The sequence below is a fragment of the Lepidochelys kempii genome, chromosome 8 (genome assembly GCF_965140265.1).
Source record: "Lepidochelys kempii isolate rLepKem1 chromosome 8, rLepKem1.hap2, whole genome shotgun sequence".
Taxonomy (NCBI): domain Eukaryota; kingdom Metazoa; phylum Chordata; order Testudines; family Cheloniidae; genus Lepidochelys; species Lepidochelys kempii.
Window position 1 is genome coordinate 87,781,699 of NC_133263.1, and position 17,150 is coordinate 87,798,848.

General features: G+C 42.7%; 1 long non-coding RNA gene across 1 annotated transcript in view; it reads right to left on the reverse strand.

Annotated features, from left to right (window-relative positions):
* LOC140916581 (uncharacterized) overlaps nucleotides 1–15,448 on the reverse strand; it is a 109,100-nt gene extending 93,652 nt beyond the window's left edge. Inside the window, exons 1-2 of the long non-coding RNA XR_012160558.1 lie at nucleotides 15,320–15,448; nucleotides 13,337–13,394 (exon numbers count right to left, since the gene is read on the reverse strand). This is a non-coding gene — a long non-coding RNA (uncharacterized lncRNA). The remainder of the gene's footprint in view (nucleotides 1–13,336; nucleotides 13,395–15,319) is intronic.
* Between the last annotated feature and the right edge of the window lie 1,702 nt (nucleotides 15,449–17,150).

The following is a 17,150-nucleotide window of genomic DNA, read 5'->3' on the forward strand; positions in this document are numbered from 1 at the left end:
TGAGCAATATTTTTATACTTCTCCCTGGTCATTTGTCCAATCTTCCACTTCTTGTAAGCTTCTTTTTTGTGTTTAAGATCAACAAGGATTTCACTGTTAAGCCAAGCTGGTTGCCTGCCATATTTACGATTCTTTCTACACATTGGGATGGTTTGTTTCTGCAACCTCAATAAGGATTCTTTAAAATACAGCCAGCTCTCCTGTACTCCTTTCCCCCTCATGTTTTTCTCCCCAGGGATCCTACCCACCAGTTCCCTGAGGGAGTCAAAGTCTGCTTTTCTGAAGTCCAGGGTCCGTATTCTGCTGCTTTCCTTTCTTCCTGTGTCAGGATCCTGAACTCGACCATCTCATGGTCACTGCCTCCCAGGTTCCTATCCACTTTTGCTTCCCTTGCTAATTCTTCCTGGTTTGTGAGCAACAGGTCAAGAAGGGCTCTGCCCCTTGTTGGTTCCTCCAGCACTTGCACCAGGAAATTGTCCCCTACACTTTCCAAAAACTTCCTGGATTGTCTGTGCACCGCTGTATTGCTCTCCCAGCAGATATCAGGGTGATTGAAGTCTCCCATGAGAACCAGGCCTGCGATCTAGTAACTTCTGTTGGTTGCTGGAAGAAAGCCTCATCCACCTCATCCCCCTGGTCCAGTGGTCTATAGCAGACTCCCACCACGACATCACCCTTGTTGCTCACGCTTCTAAACTTAATCCAGAGACTCTCAGGTTTTTCTGCAGCTTCATAGTGGAGCTCTGAGCAGTCATACTGCTCTATTACATACAATGCAACTCCCCCACCTTTTCTGCCCTGCCTGTCCTTCCTGAACAGTTTATATCCATCCATGATGATACTCCAGTCATGTGAGCTATCCCACCAAGTCTCTGTTATTCCAATCACATCATAATTCCTTGACTGTGCCAGGACTTCCAGTTCTCTCTGCTTGTTTCCCAGGCTTCTTGCATTTGTGTATAGGCACTTAAGATAACTCGCTGATTGTCCCGCTTTCTCAGTATGGCAGGAGAAATCTCACCTCCCCTCTCGTGCTCTCCTGCTCGTGCTTCTTCCTGGTATGCCACTTCCCCACTTACCTCAGGGCTTTGGTCTCCTTCCCCTGGTGAACCTAGTTTAAAGCCCTCCTCACTAGGTTAGCCAGCTTGCTTGCAGAGATGTTCTTCCCTCTCTTTGTTTGGTGAATCCCGTCTCTGCCTAGCACTCCTCCTTCTTGGAACACCATCCCATGGTCAAAGAATCCAAAGCCTTCTCTCTGACACCACCTGCGTAGCCATTCGTTAACTTCCACGATTCGACGGTGTCTACCCAGGCCTTTTCCTTCCACAGGGAGGATGGACGAGAACACCACTTGCAGCTCAAACTCCTTTATCCTTCTTCCCAGAGCAACGTAGCCTGCAGTGATCCGCTCAAGGTCATTCTTGGCAGTATCAGTGGTGCCTACGTGGAGAAGCAGGAAGGGGTAGCGATCCAAGGGCTTGATGAGTCTCAGCAGTCTCTCCGTCACATTGTGAATCCTAGCTCCTGGCAAGCAGCAGGCTTCTTGGTTTTCCTGGTTGGGCGGCAGATAGATGACTCAGTCCCCCTGAGGAGGGAGTGCCCGACCACCACCACCCACCTCCTTCTCTTGGGAGCGGCGGTCGTGGAACCCCCATCCCTAGGACAGTGCATCTCATGCCTTCCAATCGGTGGAATCTCCTTCTGCTCCCTTCCCTCAGACGCATCATCTAGTCCACTCTCTGCATTAGTACCTGTGGAGAGAACATGAAAACAGTTGCTCACCTGTATCTGCATTGCTGGTACATGGACACTCCTCTTCCTTCTTCTGGAGGTCACATGCTGCCAAATTTCTTCACTGTCCTTCTGTCCCTGCTGCACAACCTGCTCTGATTACCATCCAATGTGAAGAGTTTAAAAAAAAAACAGTAATTTTTTTTGTTTTTATTTGCCTTCTGGTTTTTGGGCCTTCAGCATGCATCTGGGTCATGTTTTTCTCTGCAATGAAGTGGTCTAGAAAGTAAAAAAAAAAAAGCTAAGATTCAATAGATGCCAGGAAAATCTTAGCTTTTTTTTTTTTTAGTTTCTAGATCTATTGAATCCAGGACATAAAGAAAATCACTGTAAGGAACTAGGGCATAGGCAGACTGGCCTAAAGGCCAGGGTCAAAGTTGGACTCAGGAGTTGAGCCAAGGATCAGAGCTGGAGTCAGATTTGATGATCAGGAGTGCGGCATAGGGACAGGAACCAGGGGAAAGGCAAAAATCAGTTACAGAGCAAGAGCAAGGCAGGAACCAAGATCAGGATGGGTGCAGAGCAGGAGTCATGTTGGAGCCAGATCGCAGGAGACAGGCAAAGAGTAGGATCCAATGCAGTAGCAACAGGACGTCTGCACAGTCACTCAGATAACCTACCCAGTTCTCTTCCTGTCTTAAGTATGGGTGCAAGCCAATTAGGTGCCCCAGGCTGTGGGTATCCCAATAGGATGTCCTGTAGGATCTGATCTTCCAAGATTACTGAGGTGCTGCTTTATCTGTATTCCTTTCTGGTAACAAGGGCATGTCAGAGACCTCAGGCCCTCATGGTCCCAGACCTGCTGAAACCAAGGACCTGCACCCTCAGATCATTACAATCACTAAATATTGCAAGACTCATGATACAATTGTTTGAGTTAGCAACATTGAAAAATTAAATAAATGATCATGCTCTCCAAATAATTTCTTCTCCCCTCTTGGTTTGTCACCCCACAATCCACCTACCCAGAACATGCTATTGTCTTGACCCATTGCACAGGTTGACAGTTGGCATATGCAGGTGGCATGTCTCTGATTTCAGTAGAGTAGCACTCAGTTACAACAATGGTGAACTTGGCCTACAGCATTATCTGTACTTTAGACTGTAAGCTCCTCGGGGCAGCAAAGAGTGCACAAACTGTTTTCAATTATTAGGCTTTCTGATTTGCCTTAAGAAATAGCCAATGTGATTATAAATGAAGCACTGACAAGAATACAATGGCTTCCACTTCCTTTTTCAAGTAAATATGTTTTTTTAAAAAAGAGATCTACAAATTTTAGTTAAAAAAAAAAAAGAACTGAAGAAAACAGCTTAACTAACTGTACAGTTTATCCCCCTGCATTCACAGAGTGGAGCGGAGGAATGAATTAAACAAAAGCATGAGCAATTTCATCCAAGTGCAAAAAGCCCTTTGAGAACCCAGGAAGGCGCACTTGGGAATTCCTTCCTATGGAGTACCCTCAAGCCCTTTCTCACACACACACACACATGGGAAGAGCTGAGAAAGAAAACAAAGGAAATCAGCTGTTGCCACCAGCTAATTAAACATGTGCACAAACCTCTTAGGACACAAAATCCAATCCTGCTCTTTAAAAAGGTAAATTTTATTAAAAACAAAAGGAAAGAATACATTTGAAAAACTTGGGCTATTGCTTGATTTAAAAAACCCACTTCCAAAAATTCAGCATCAAGAATAACTTTCTTGGGATCCAGCTAAAAGGTTACAAGCAAAACAAAAGCATTTGAGGTTAGCACAGAGGAATCCACAAGCCATAAAGAAATAAAGGAAATAAACCTAATCACATCTTCCTAGACATTTCCTGATCTACTTACATATCTGGGGTTTCAAATGAGTAGTTTTTAGGTATGATCTGATGATTTTTCGTACCTGGCCCAAGCTTTTTACAACATAGTTCTGCCCTGTCTGCCTCTCCCAGAGAGCAACACAGACAGACAAAGGAGAAGGTTTTTTTCCAATTTTTAAAAGTTCTAGCCTTCCCATTGGCTCTTTTGGTCAGGTGCCCACTCCCTTCCTTTTACCTATGCAGGGAGACTTTTTCACCCTTTACAGGTAACGCAAGTAGAGAACAACTACTAAGAGGAATTTTTATAGCTAACTGGCTGGCTGGGTGTCCATAAAAGGGAGCAAGCAATTCCCTGCCCTTCATTTATCACAGCCCCATTAGTGTGATCCTGTTGTATTTTAACTGTGCTGAGGCACAGTTTACAGTTTTACAAATCTCGGTGAGATTAATGGAACGGCCCTGGACCCTTCAACTGGTGCTTTCAGTTCATTTAAAATTTCCTAGAAACTTTAAAGGAATTAGCTTTAACTGGTGGTTCACATTAGATACAAAAGGCCTGTCTGAAACTTGAAAGATGCTGAAAATTACATTATCCACATGCATGCCATCAAATACTGGCCAGATCAACTCACAATTGTCAGTTCTGCAAACCATGCTAGGGCAAGAGAGATTACAACATCAGTATAACATCCTTGAAATGGAAATAAGCTCTTTAGTGCATTAAAATGAAGATTATCCTAAAATAAGGAGGTTACTCACCTATTTGCAGTAATGGATGTTCTTTGAGATGTGTAGTGCATATACATGTTCTTCAGCTGATGATTGCATGTTCAGTGCACATACATTATAGAACATTCTAGTTAGCAGTGACTGTGGGGCAGCGCATGCATCTTTCACTGCCTCATGCATTCAGTGAAGGTATAAGGGGCAGAGAGCTGCCCCACTACCCTCACTTCCTTTCCCACTCCCGGAGCCCATGACTTGTGGACTCCCAAGTGACGGGGACAGAATGTGGGTCATGGAATATTACACAGACTACACATCTCAAAAAGCATGAGTATTGTATAGGTAAGTAATCTCCTTTTCTTCTTTGAGTGACAGTCCATATTATTTTCCACTGCTGGTGATTCCCAAGCTGTAGACCTTTCTGGAGGATGGTATAAGGAAGTCACACCAACAGGGGCTGTAGTATGGCCCTGCCAAACTTGGCATCATCTCTGGTTGCCTGCACCAATGCATAATTCTTTGTGCATGCGTGAACAGATGACCAAGTTGCTGGCTTGCAGATGTTCCTGAGGGGTAAGTGCACTAAAGATACCACTGAGGCAGCCTGCATCCTGGTGCAATGTGTTAGCAATGTGCTGACAGGGAGATGTGTCTCTGCCAATCAATATTTCATGCACTGGGCTATCAGTTGAAGATTTCTCTAAGTGGATGTCACTTGTCTCCCAGGAACAAAGAGCCCGTGGGATTTCCTGAAGGGCTTAGTTTGCTCCAAGTAGAACAGAAGACCCTTCTCACATCCAGGATATTCAACTTCTGTTTGGCTCTTCCTGCGTGAGGCTTCAGGAAGAACACAAGTGGATTGATGGTTTTGTTTATGTGAAATTCCAACACCACCTTAGGCAGGAATCTAGGATGGGGTCTCTAGATAACTTGTTCTTATGTATAACCCTTCTGCCCACCAGAGTTGGCAGCAACAAGGGCCGGGTTCAATATCTAGGGGTTCCATTCCAATAACACAATGCAAAACCGGCTCGAGCCCCCACCCAGTGACCTGGGACAAATATATACCACCCCCCGGGCGCCTCGAAGAGGCAATACTTCCCCTCTCGCAAGCACAGAGTCTAAGTGTAGCAAAAGCCTTTTAATCACAGAGAGAAACAATGTGGCATTATGTTGGGGAAACATCACCAACAGGATTCATAACACAACCCATGAGCAAAACCCCACCCCAAGCAAATTGGGGCGTGTCCTTTCCCTTTGGTACTTAAGTCCAGCAACCCAAAATCACCCAAAGTCCCAAAAGTCCAACAACCCAAAAGACTTCAAAAGTTTATCTGCAGAGTTTTACCTCCCAGCCTGGGTGGAGATGGGGGGGGAAGGGGCACCTTACGTGGCCTGAAGCCGACTGCCCCGCTTCTCCGTGGGGCTCCACTCCACTCTGCTTCACCAGCCGTCCCACGAATTGCTCTGCTTCGCCAGCTGCTCCATGAGCCACTCCGCTCCGCCAGCCACTCCACCAGCCACTCCGTGAGCCACTCCAGCCATCCCGCAAATTGCCCACGCCACTCCACCAGCCGTCCCGTGAGCCACTCCAGCCATCCTGCAAACTGCTCTGCTCCGCCAGCCACTCTGCTCCACCAGCCGTCCAGTGAACCCCTCCAGCCGTCCCGCAAACTGCTCTGCTCTGCCAGCCGCTCCACAATATATCTTCAGGGGCCCCCCACACTACTTAACACAGCGCTCAGTGATTTCAGCTCTTAGTAATTTTAGTTCTTTAGTGATTTCAGCTTGTAGTAGGGGAGCCTCAGTGGTGGTGCAGAGGGGAAGACATTGATCACTGGCTAAAGCTGCTTTGCTGCTGTTGGTGCTTCACAGGATGGAGCCGGTCCCAATACCAGGTTTCAGAGTAACAGCCGTGTTAGTCTGTATTCGCAAAAAGAAAAGGAGTACTTGTGGCACCTTAGAGACTAAAGTGAGCTGTAGCTCACGAAAGCTCATGCTCAAATAAATTGGTTAGTCTCTAAGGTGCCACAAGTACTCCTTTTCTTTTTGGTCCCAATACCAGTGGCCACTCAGGTGCTCGTGAGATCCATGAAGCCAGCATGGCTGATCCAGTACTAGGCGAGACCTGTGATACATCTGAGTCTCCTCAGCTAATGCTCACATCAGGGAGCTTTTTCTAAGCGTTGAAGCAACCTTGATATTGGATGGCCTTGTAGTTTAATGAGGATTAGCACCTGAGCCTGGGGAAGGCATTCTATGACTCCTCTCCCCTGAGGACTTCTGCTCAGTGTCCCAGAGTTTCCTCAGCACTGAGCTCAACTTGGAGGGCGCCTCCAGACATTTTAAAGATGTCTCCACCATGGACTTCAAAGACCTTAGGTCTCCTGAAGATCTTAAGGTCTGGCGTACAGGGTTGGTGTCTGGATGCATGGACCACACCTGAAGGAAGGCTTCAAGTGAGACCCCCTTGAATGCTGACTCCGTTTTGAGAAGAAGCTGCAAATTTCACACCAGTCTGGAACGTGCGTCTCACTGCGACTGTCACTGAGAGGCATGGCAACCTTGCAGGAGGGGCACTGCCTGAAGCTGGGGGCCATGCAGTCCACTATGCAGAACCATCAGTGGTACCGGCCCCACAGACAAATGATGGTCCTGAAGACTCTGGTCCAGAAAACGTGCTGTAGCAACTTACTAACCACAGAGGTAAATTGCTCTGAATGGAGTTGCTCCTTTACATCCACAGTGGTAAGAGGAAACTGAGGTGGCTCCACCCTTTACACCCTTGCTGAACACAAAAGGGAGAAAAAGGTGCATGCCCCATCCCCTCCCCCACCCAGGCACTGCTAACTAAAAAGTTTTCTGACGCACGCACATTCAATGGTCGATCGCCAGCTGTGGAATAGGGTATGGGCTAGCACTTGAAAAAGAACTGAAGCCTACTGTATGTACCACTAGTTATCAGAGAGGAGATGAAACAGAAATACGCACTGTGCAAATGTTCACCTGTACTGATAGATGCTCCTACTAAAATACCTGCCTCCCTCCTGGGACTGGGATGCTCAGAGTTGACAAAGGATAGGTTGGCTTTCACCTACAGGGCACCAGTACCATGGATGGTCCAATCTAGCCAAAGTAAAGTGCTTCCCGGCCTATGTGAAATGAAGGGGCTGTCTCAATCTAGTTACTAAAGAACAGCTGGCCACATCAAAGGGGGACCTTACTGGCAGTCTGAAAGAGTAGCTAATGGTGTGAATGGGCATGGAAAATGAACTGCCTTTGTTGTACTTATAAAAACAAGGAGAGTTTGTAATCATCAGTTACATTATTATATTCTTTCTTAACATCTTCCTAACAGGACACAACCCAGAGCTTGCTTGCAGCTGCAACATGCAACTCTCTGTTCTGCTCAATCTGTGACTCAGTGTGAAGGTTAACCCTTTGAACTCTCCAGCCACCTCCAACACACTTATTTAACCATAGCAGCCATCCTCTAATCATGAGCAGTGCCCCTCCTGGTTAAGGTTACAATGTTTTGGTTGGGTAGTGTGGGGATGCTTGATTAGCCACTGCCAATGTTGTGCCTGTTCTGTGAATAAACAGAGATTTCATATTCCATATTGATCTAGGAACTTTCATACACATTAAATTCACTAAAAAAATGAAAATATCTACAAAAACATAGGTGGAATGACTCTACAGCATTGCTATTTCACTCCCTTACACACATCCTCCTAAAAATAGATTTAATAGCATTAAACAGTCAGCATTTTCAAAACTGTAATTTTCATAAGGACAATTTAAGGGCCACTACTTTGGGGAATCATCTCACAATATGAGGCTCAAGCAAGGTTTATTTGGAAAAATATGTGTTCTTTGTGAGCCCCTACTGCTACTTGTATTCTTGTTTACAGATTCCTCCTATTTTCTGTTATAAACTCTGTTAATTGTTGTGTCATTTGAAACACTATTCTACATATATTTCATCTTTGAGTAATAATAATAATACCATCTTGCACTTCCATAGCAGCTTTCAACCATGGATATCAATGCACTGTGCAGGTGTTATTACATGAACTCTCAAAAATCCCATGTTGGTTAATTACCAGTAAATATTATTTTTCTCATTTTAATTATGGGGAAAATGAGGCACAGAGAAATTTAGTGGCTTGCCCAAGATCACCCAGCAAGTCACTAGCAGAGTTGGGAAAAGAATCCATGTGTCCCAATTCAAAGACTTCTGTTCTGCGCTGGCCTATCTTCATAAAGAGATGAACGATGCAATGCAAATTAGAAGTGCTGGTAAATCTGATGGTTTCCAGTCATCATCAGATTATAGTAATGAATACTTCTTTCTATTATACCAGAAACAGTAAGCCTGATTCTCCATTGTCCTACTCCAATTTTAAACACTGACCTACTCAGAGTCACATATATATAACTGTTGTACTAGAAGAATCAGGTCCACTGGGTATAATTCTCCTTTCAAACCACAGCAGTTTTATAGCATTGCATTGGTTGCCAATGCTCCCTAAAGGGCCATTCTGCCAGCTGGAGATTGCTAAGGTATAGATGTGTCCTGGCCATGCCGCCTAGAGATGCCTACATGGGATTCTGGGAAAGGGATCCCTTAGGAATTTCTCTGGTGACTCCATGCTTGGGGAGTCCTTGGGGGCTGATCTTCTGGCTCGGATCTGGCCCATTTTGTTCTGTTTTTAAGGGTTTCTGGGATTTAGTTTATGTTTCCTATTTATATTCTGATTGCTTCGTGAGGTTTGTATAATGTCTCGAACAGTTTGCCAGCTGGTAAAGCTCCAGTATCAACAAATAGGTCATTAACTAAACCACTCATATTTTCCCCTAAAGAACTTGTTCAGGTACAGACAATAGAAACTAGAGGAGGAAACTGATTACAACAGTGGGTGCAGAAATGGTTTCCACCAACATTTTTCTTTCAGAGAGACTAAGCAAAATTGCAATACAGTTTAACAGTACCCTTCTTAACTCGCTCTAGGTTACCATGGAAACTAGAATCTCAGCGCAACATGAAAGGCATTCAGGGAATCTGTTAGGCTTTACTATTAGCATGATCTAAGCATCCTGCACACCACTAACAAGTCTAGTATCTTCTTCAGAATATCATTAATACTTATTAAATTTCTCTGCATGGGATTTCTGGACTCTTCATGCTACACAGAATATCTTTTTTGCATTACACTTTCATAGTGATGGAAGAATTCTATATTATCTAATTATTTTTAACCTTGTCAATTATTTTCTTCTCTCTATAGAACAACATTCCCAGGAGATAAGTAGTTGGGGGATGTAATATGGTGGCCGCCACCTGAGTGCCCTCTCATGGCCAAAGGTCACTTTGCAGGCACCATGCCTCTGTTAGCCCCTTCTTGCAGGCCCCTTAAGAACTCCACAGAGTCTCTCCTGAGGCTAACAGCACCCCACCTGGGCTGGTTTAATAACAGAAATTATTTAAACATTCAATAAATCTAAACTCATAGCACAAAAGTTCATACTCAGCCTTGATTCTTCTGTCATACGTGGAGCTCTTTCTCTGTCCCAGGCTGCTCCCTTCTCAGCCAGCTTTTAACACCTCACAGAATCAGGCCCACATTTTGTAGCACCTGTCTTTATAAGAATTTCCCTAAGACAAGGTTCAGATTTAAGGAGATATTCCAATACATCTTATTCAGATCTTCTACTCCAGCCTGGTGTTTTCTATTTTTTGAAATAGCTCAGGAGTCAAATTAGGATCTCAGCTCCATGGGTGTAGAAGCAGAGTAATTCCACTGAAGTAGGGAAGAGGAGAATCTCATCCTATGACAACAGAAGTTCTTCGAGTGATTCTTCATATTCCCATTTATGGATATTGTGCCCCTTGGTGGCAGCTAACAGTATAACCTTCCCCAAGCAGTGCCCATTACAGCATATGTGCACCTCTTCCTGTCCTTCTCCTCAGCATTTCTGAACGTTCTGAAGGTCAGGCTACATAAGGGAATGCTCCACCATCTAGAGCCTCAGTTCCTTCCAGACCACTGCGCCTACAGAGGAGAATCACTCCGGTCCTTTGGATCCGTTTCTTTATCCATTTATAGTTCCTTGATCATTTATAGCTGTTGTTCTTAGTATAGCCTTTTGTTTTAAGTATAGATAGTTTAAGTATACTTTGTAAGGCTAGTGATGAGAGAACTGGAGATAAGAAACCAAGCTTTACGGATGCGCTTTGCACCCAGCTGGCATCAGATGAACATGTTAGGTGCCTTGCGTGCCTGAGAGAAGGTCACTCTCCCTCTGGGTGCTCTATTTGCTGGACTTTCATGCCCAGAGCACACAAAGACAGGCAGAACAGACTACAGGTGCTTCTGCTTAAAGAAGCTCTTGCTGCTAAGCCATCCGGTTTTGAAGGGTCATAGGATCTGAAGAATAAGAGGCCTGTTTCAGATCTTGCAGCTTCCTTTAGGTGTTTCAGGTCTTCAGGATTGTGCCTTCCGATCCTTCTGTCAATTCTTCAAAGGCACAGTTGGTGGAAAAGGGCTGACTGCCTAGGCACCTAGAGCCATTTTTGTTCTGTCTGTATCGGTTACAAAGAAGAAGATAAGGGAAAAGACAGCTACTGTTAGCAGTGCCAGTTCCCATATGTTAGATTTATCTGATATGTCCAGTTCTGACATAGCATTCATGATTCCAACTTTGAACCTCAAATTGGTTCTGGGTTTCACTCCGAAGTCCAGAGTTGTTTTGCGGATCGCTGATGGGCATCGGTTTTTTGCAGCAATCACAGGGCTTAAAGCTTGGGGACCGGGGCATGCCCTGTCGCTAGGCTGAGTCCTGTTTAGGACTAACCAAATAAAACACACTAATACACTAAGGGATAACTGTTAACTATGTACAACTATTTTACAAGAAAAGTTCGTAATACCAAACAAAGTGAAAAGGCTAGCTGAAGCAGCAGACAGTCCAGCATCATCACTGGAGACAAGAAGGAAGGGTGGGGGGAGCCGGTGGTGCCCCTTATACTTCAGAGGGCACCAGAGCCGGTCCCCTACGGATACTACTGAGGGAAAAACTTCCGGCACCGGTGCATGTGGTGAGCACACACACCTAATATGGAATGGACATGAGCAAGCACTCGAAGAAGAACCTCACTTCAGCAAAACCCCTTTTGGTAACTCAGGCCAAAGAAATCAAAAAGAATAAAAGGAGGTGGCCTGTTCCAGCCAGTCCCCAAAGGAAAACTGTCAGTAAATCATTCTGTCCACATGGAGCACCTCCAGCTACTTGCAATGTCGCTCAGCTTGAATGCCTTCAGCCTTCCTCCAGGGCTCTCAGGAACAACTTCCTTCTCTCCTGCCGCCTAGATACACATGCCAAGTCAAGCTCCTTCAAAGTGTATTGTAATTGAGCCCATCTGGTCCCCTTCCTAGCCCTGCATTAACCCTTTTCCCTGTTCTCCACAGGCATGGGGTTTATACACACCATTACACCTTCACTCACACTATCAAAAGGTAGGACATAGCATATCTCACTCCTGCCAGCTTTACACTAGTTAAACCATTGTGACTTCAGTCAAACGTCTGCCCTGTTTTACACTGGCATCAGGCCCAGTTTGATTTTAGATAACTGCACTGCTAGCTCTCAACTCTTATCACAAACTGGAGGTGGGAAATTCTTATTTGGCCCCCTGGTCTATCTCCCTGCTATTCCACAATGGTCCCTACACTACGGTCTATTCTCCAGTACTGTGACTTCCCATTTTATACCATTAATTCTGCATTAGTCATTCCTGGTTTACTGAACATTTACCTGGTTTCTTCTAGTACGCTCTGACACAGTCTACCGGAAATAGAATAGAAGGATATTTTACTGATTTATTGCTCATCTAGTTTTCAATGAGGCCTGCCAACATCATGGCAGAGAAACCAACTAATCTGAGTGTCACTTTGAAATCTATTGGACTATATCTGGCTATATTATAAACTATTAGAAATAACTCCAAATAATTTAATTACTTTCTTCTAAGATCCTTGCTGTTTCTGCTCCAAAAATTCTGATGAGAATGGGCAAAATTCAGTAGCAACATAAATGCAAATGTAGGTTATATATCTCATTCTGCTCTCATAATCAAAGCTTGTGATTCCACTTAGCCAGATCCTCAGTGGGTATGAATTGACATAGATTCTGGATTATTGCAGAATCAGACCCAGTGGATAAACACTGGTCACTAAATGGGTGTAAATGGCAAAGCAGTGTACCTTGTATTAATTTGGCATTGAGTGGGTATACAAAATGAGTGTAATTTATACCAGTTTGGTATTCTGTGGGACCTAACTTCAACTCCTGGAGGAAACAAGCACTGTATGGCCAAGTACTGACGGTTGCTGAGAGATCTAACAATGGAGCTGTATTTTCAATTAATGTAGTTCTATCACATTCATACGGAATATCTTGAAGATCAGCAGTTTCTCTCTGTCTGCTTTGTCAGACAGAACCGATGTAAAAGTCCTCCAGTTTTCTCTGCTCTGAAAACCTACTAGAGACCTAGCAGTAGTTGTCAGTATAGAACAGGTTATATTCCATGGTGATGTTTAAAAGCTGTATAAGAGTTTTCCTTATGAAGCCAACTGGGTCTGTTGCTTTAGAAAACACTTTTTCCCCCCCTAAAACTGAATTTAGTATATTTCTGGTCTCTATTCCACAGATGGATAATGGGAAACTCATAATTATCAATCATTTTGGCTTCTCAATTTATCTTCTGACCACTGGTCACCTAAACTACATACATCCTCCTTTATTTTATTTTTTTTATCAAGTACCCTCATTCTAATTACCCAGGTCATCACATTTCATTAATAATGCTTCATATTTTTCTCAAAGAAGAATAAAGTGTCCTTATGCAAGTGTATCAAATTAATTGGGCAGAAGACTGATCAGTGACTTAAACGCTACCTCATGCTGGTAGGCCAATCACAGAGGGGATGAGTATGGGAAGATAGATATACCTGACATGGCTTGATATTGTAGAAGGCGAGTTCTTTGTTTTTCCAGCAAACGTACTGTCTGTTAAATAAACAAATAAAGAATAAATAGAATAAAGTCTATTAAGTTTCCAGAGGAACAGCCTACTGCATCACATGCTAGAATAACTGAAGCTTGCCATTACCAGCTATAAACTAAATAATGAAGAAACAAACCCAAGAATTTGTCAGATCATTTTTTTAGGGCATGATAACTATTAAGAATGGCCTACTCTACTGTATCCTGTTAACACAGTGAAAGAAAACCAGGTTCAAGCTCACTGTAATGCTATTCTAAAACTGCAGAAGTTCAAACACACCTGCATATAACTGGTGGGGTCTCACTGTCAGGCTAGTTTTTAATACTGCAGCTATATATGGGAAATTATAATACTCTGTTAACAAGGACCCAAATCTGACAAACAGAACAGCAGAAAATCAGCATTTGCTAAGCCTCAGGCATTGCACATTTCTACAACACTTATAACAGAATTAAGAACGATTAACGGTGGCAGCAAACAAATGTTTCTTTGCCCTGTTCTTAAATAAAGATTTGGACTGGGAGTTTCTAATGGTTAAAGAAGAGTATTCCACAGATAAGGCATGTAAGTTACAGAAAGTTTTAACTCCCATTAATACAAGATTGAATTCAGGGCAAATTTAAATAGCTGGGTAACACTCTTAAAGAGACATTTGTCATGTTAAAATCATGTATTTAACAAAAAGCCCACATTTCTACACTTGTTAGTAATAACATCTTACAGTATTATAATGGAAACCATGGAAACATGGTGTTACCACAGAAACATCAGAGAAAATGGAAAGGCATTTAGGGTTAGTTTGATATAATTTCTCCTGAGTGAGGAATTAAAGTCTCAGGCTCTTCTCATGAGTGGACTGAAGAGCTGAGTACATGTCCTTAACTTAAAGCACACCATTTCATATTCAATTAAGAATATATTAACATGAATCAGACAGGTATCTGACAATATAATATTAAATGCTGCCTATGTGGATAAGCTTACGTAGCATAATATGAATACTTAAACACAGCTATTATGGTTTCTAGCATATCTATCAAAAAAGAAACCAAGGAAAAGATTTATATACATGAGTTCTACTTTGGTGTATCATAATTGACTACTATGGAGTTATGTCCAATTTATATCATTGTGAGATCAAAATCAGGCCCCCAGTAACACTTTGTAGAAAGCAAGGAATTGCTTCAATCACATCAAACTTTCTAACACACAATCCAGTGCAATTTCTAACAGCCGACTAAGTACAGTAGAAACAACACACTCAGGTATTCAGGTACAATTTTCAGTTATTGAAGACTCTGGTTAATCCCAAATGATTGCTAAATCACCGATCATTCCGTATCAACACCATGCTTCATAAGGACTGGAAACAATAGCAGATAGAGCAATGGAACTGAGAATGGAGCTACATTTGATGTTAGGATTCATTCCTGTTCAAGTCCCAGTTAGAGAATTTGTACCTATGTTGATACATGTAGATTAGGATAATTTATTAATTTTGTTTCTGTTCTTCTGCCATTTTCTGTCTATTAAATCTATTCCCTGGCTATAAGGACACTAACTGCTTAGATCTGTGATGCAGAAAGTAGACTCAAATGTTTACAAATTTCTGCATTGATATTTTTCTCAGTTTTCATTTCCCTCTTCATCTTAGTAACCCAGTTACACTTGGTTCAAACAGTTCATAGTCACTTTTTTGGCTGCAGTTGTTATTCAGTTAGAAAAGTAATATTTTAAAAAATACAATAATCTAATAAAATGAAAAGATGGATGAGCGTGTACCGAACAAAAAACATCAAATGTTATTTTCCACATGACAAGATAAGGATCTTACAGATTTGAGTTGGAAAGGGTGCAGATACCATTCTGTGCATCACACTCATTTCAATAAGTAGCTATAAACTAGACTAATATCAAATATACTCACCCATGCATAAGAAAATGGAGAGAAGGGGGTCTGAGATATTTAAACAGAAAACATTCAGCTTTTTCATTTATCTCAAGTCACCCCCAAGATCTTCAGGGATGCAATGTCTCAAGTGGATGATGAGCACGGGGAAACTATATTTACTTGAGGAGAATGAGTTCTTCCCCCTAGAAACCATGAAAGTACAAAACACTACACTGCATCCTGGCAATTGTTTTCTCACATTGTAGCTTATCTATCAAATGTTGCTGTGGTTACCATGTTAAATGCTCAGTCTGAATAAGTGGGAAAAAATAAATAGTCTTGTAATGTAAAATCTCTCTCGCTGCTTCATTTGGGCTCAGTTCTACAAGGTTCTTGTCACCAGCTGCTACTGACTTCACTGGGAGTTGTGGGTGGAAAGGCGATGGACAGCACTTTTCAGAATCAGGCCCTTAGGCTACAGTTGTGTTCAATTTGTGAACACACAAGCAAATACAAGCATGCACACAGACAAATGCCTGTTTCAGAGCTGAATCCAAGGGGAAATTTTTCAAGCGTAAGTATCAAAGTTTCATCTTGAGATGCTTTCAAACACCACTGTGACGATCATGGGGTAAGCAGCTGCTGAGAACAAAACAGAGGTGGTTCTCCAGCTCAGAACCAGCTGGACAGCATGGGGAAACTGCCTGTTATGTGTGTACATAAAAGGGTTCAGTGTCAAGATCCACCATAAGTGTGGTGTGTTTTCTGTGTACTGTGCCTTAAATGGAGCTATCTTCCCCCTACTCTGCTGCAGAGGCCACAGACATTTTTTGATCAGAAGCAAGCCAGGACACTTGCAAATTTTAGGTTAGGTTAGTTCTTATGTGGTCACTTGGACAGTATAGAGGCCACCAAATGCATTATACACCTCCCTGATGTTGTGTCTGAGCCAAATCTAATTATGGGGTAGGACTCCTGTGATGGACTGGTGTCGGTTGTCATTGTGTCTTAGATCTTCCGGGGGTATTTTCCATCCTGCTTTCATTGGGTCAAAGTGGAAGATGATTCTCATAGGGAAGTTAGTAGGCATTCAGAGCAGATGACCATGCCACATTAGAGAGCATTTGGAAACTATTTGAGAGAGCAGGACCTTTCAAATTTGCTTCTGATGTTTTTCTCAAATTTGCTTTAGTTTTTTTCACTGTGGCTGCAGTTATGTGGTTCTTCTTTGTGAATGGAAAACCATAGCTATGCATATTAATTTATAAAAATAAAATAAATGTTTTTTCACATTCATACTGGGAACGTATTTCTCCTTTCACTTTGCTCCGTTTTTGCCTTGCACAGGCCTAATGTCAATACAGAAAAGCCAGGATGTGCGTAACAGTGATATGTAGGATATTTAAGACACTAGAGTTGGATAAGGCAGATTCTCAGCTGGTGTAAACCATGGAGTGATTTAATGTACCAGTTGAGGGGCTTGCCACATATTTTTCATTTCTTCTGAGTCAGTTCCATAGTAGACTCATAGACTCTAAGGTAAGAAGAGACCACCATGATCGGCTATGTCAATGGTAACTATTGCTTTTTAAGAATTGAGCTCTTCATCTGTGTCTGTTTTCTACTAGATTAGTATAAGAAATTGAGACAACTGTGTAAAAAATTGAAAGAATACCTGTTTAATGTTCCATGACAGCAAGAATTTTAGCACTGTACTTGTCTGAAGCAAAATCCTTGCCAACAAGTGGCTGAATGTGCATTTAACCACCCATTTGCTACTTGAGCCCATTATGCAAATAGAAAACAGTCCATTTTGCTAGTGGGGAGGAAATAAAGTACTAGCTTGAAAGGTCATTGTTTAAAGGAA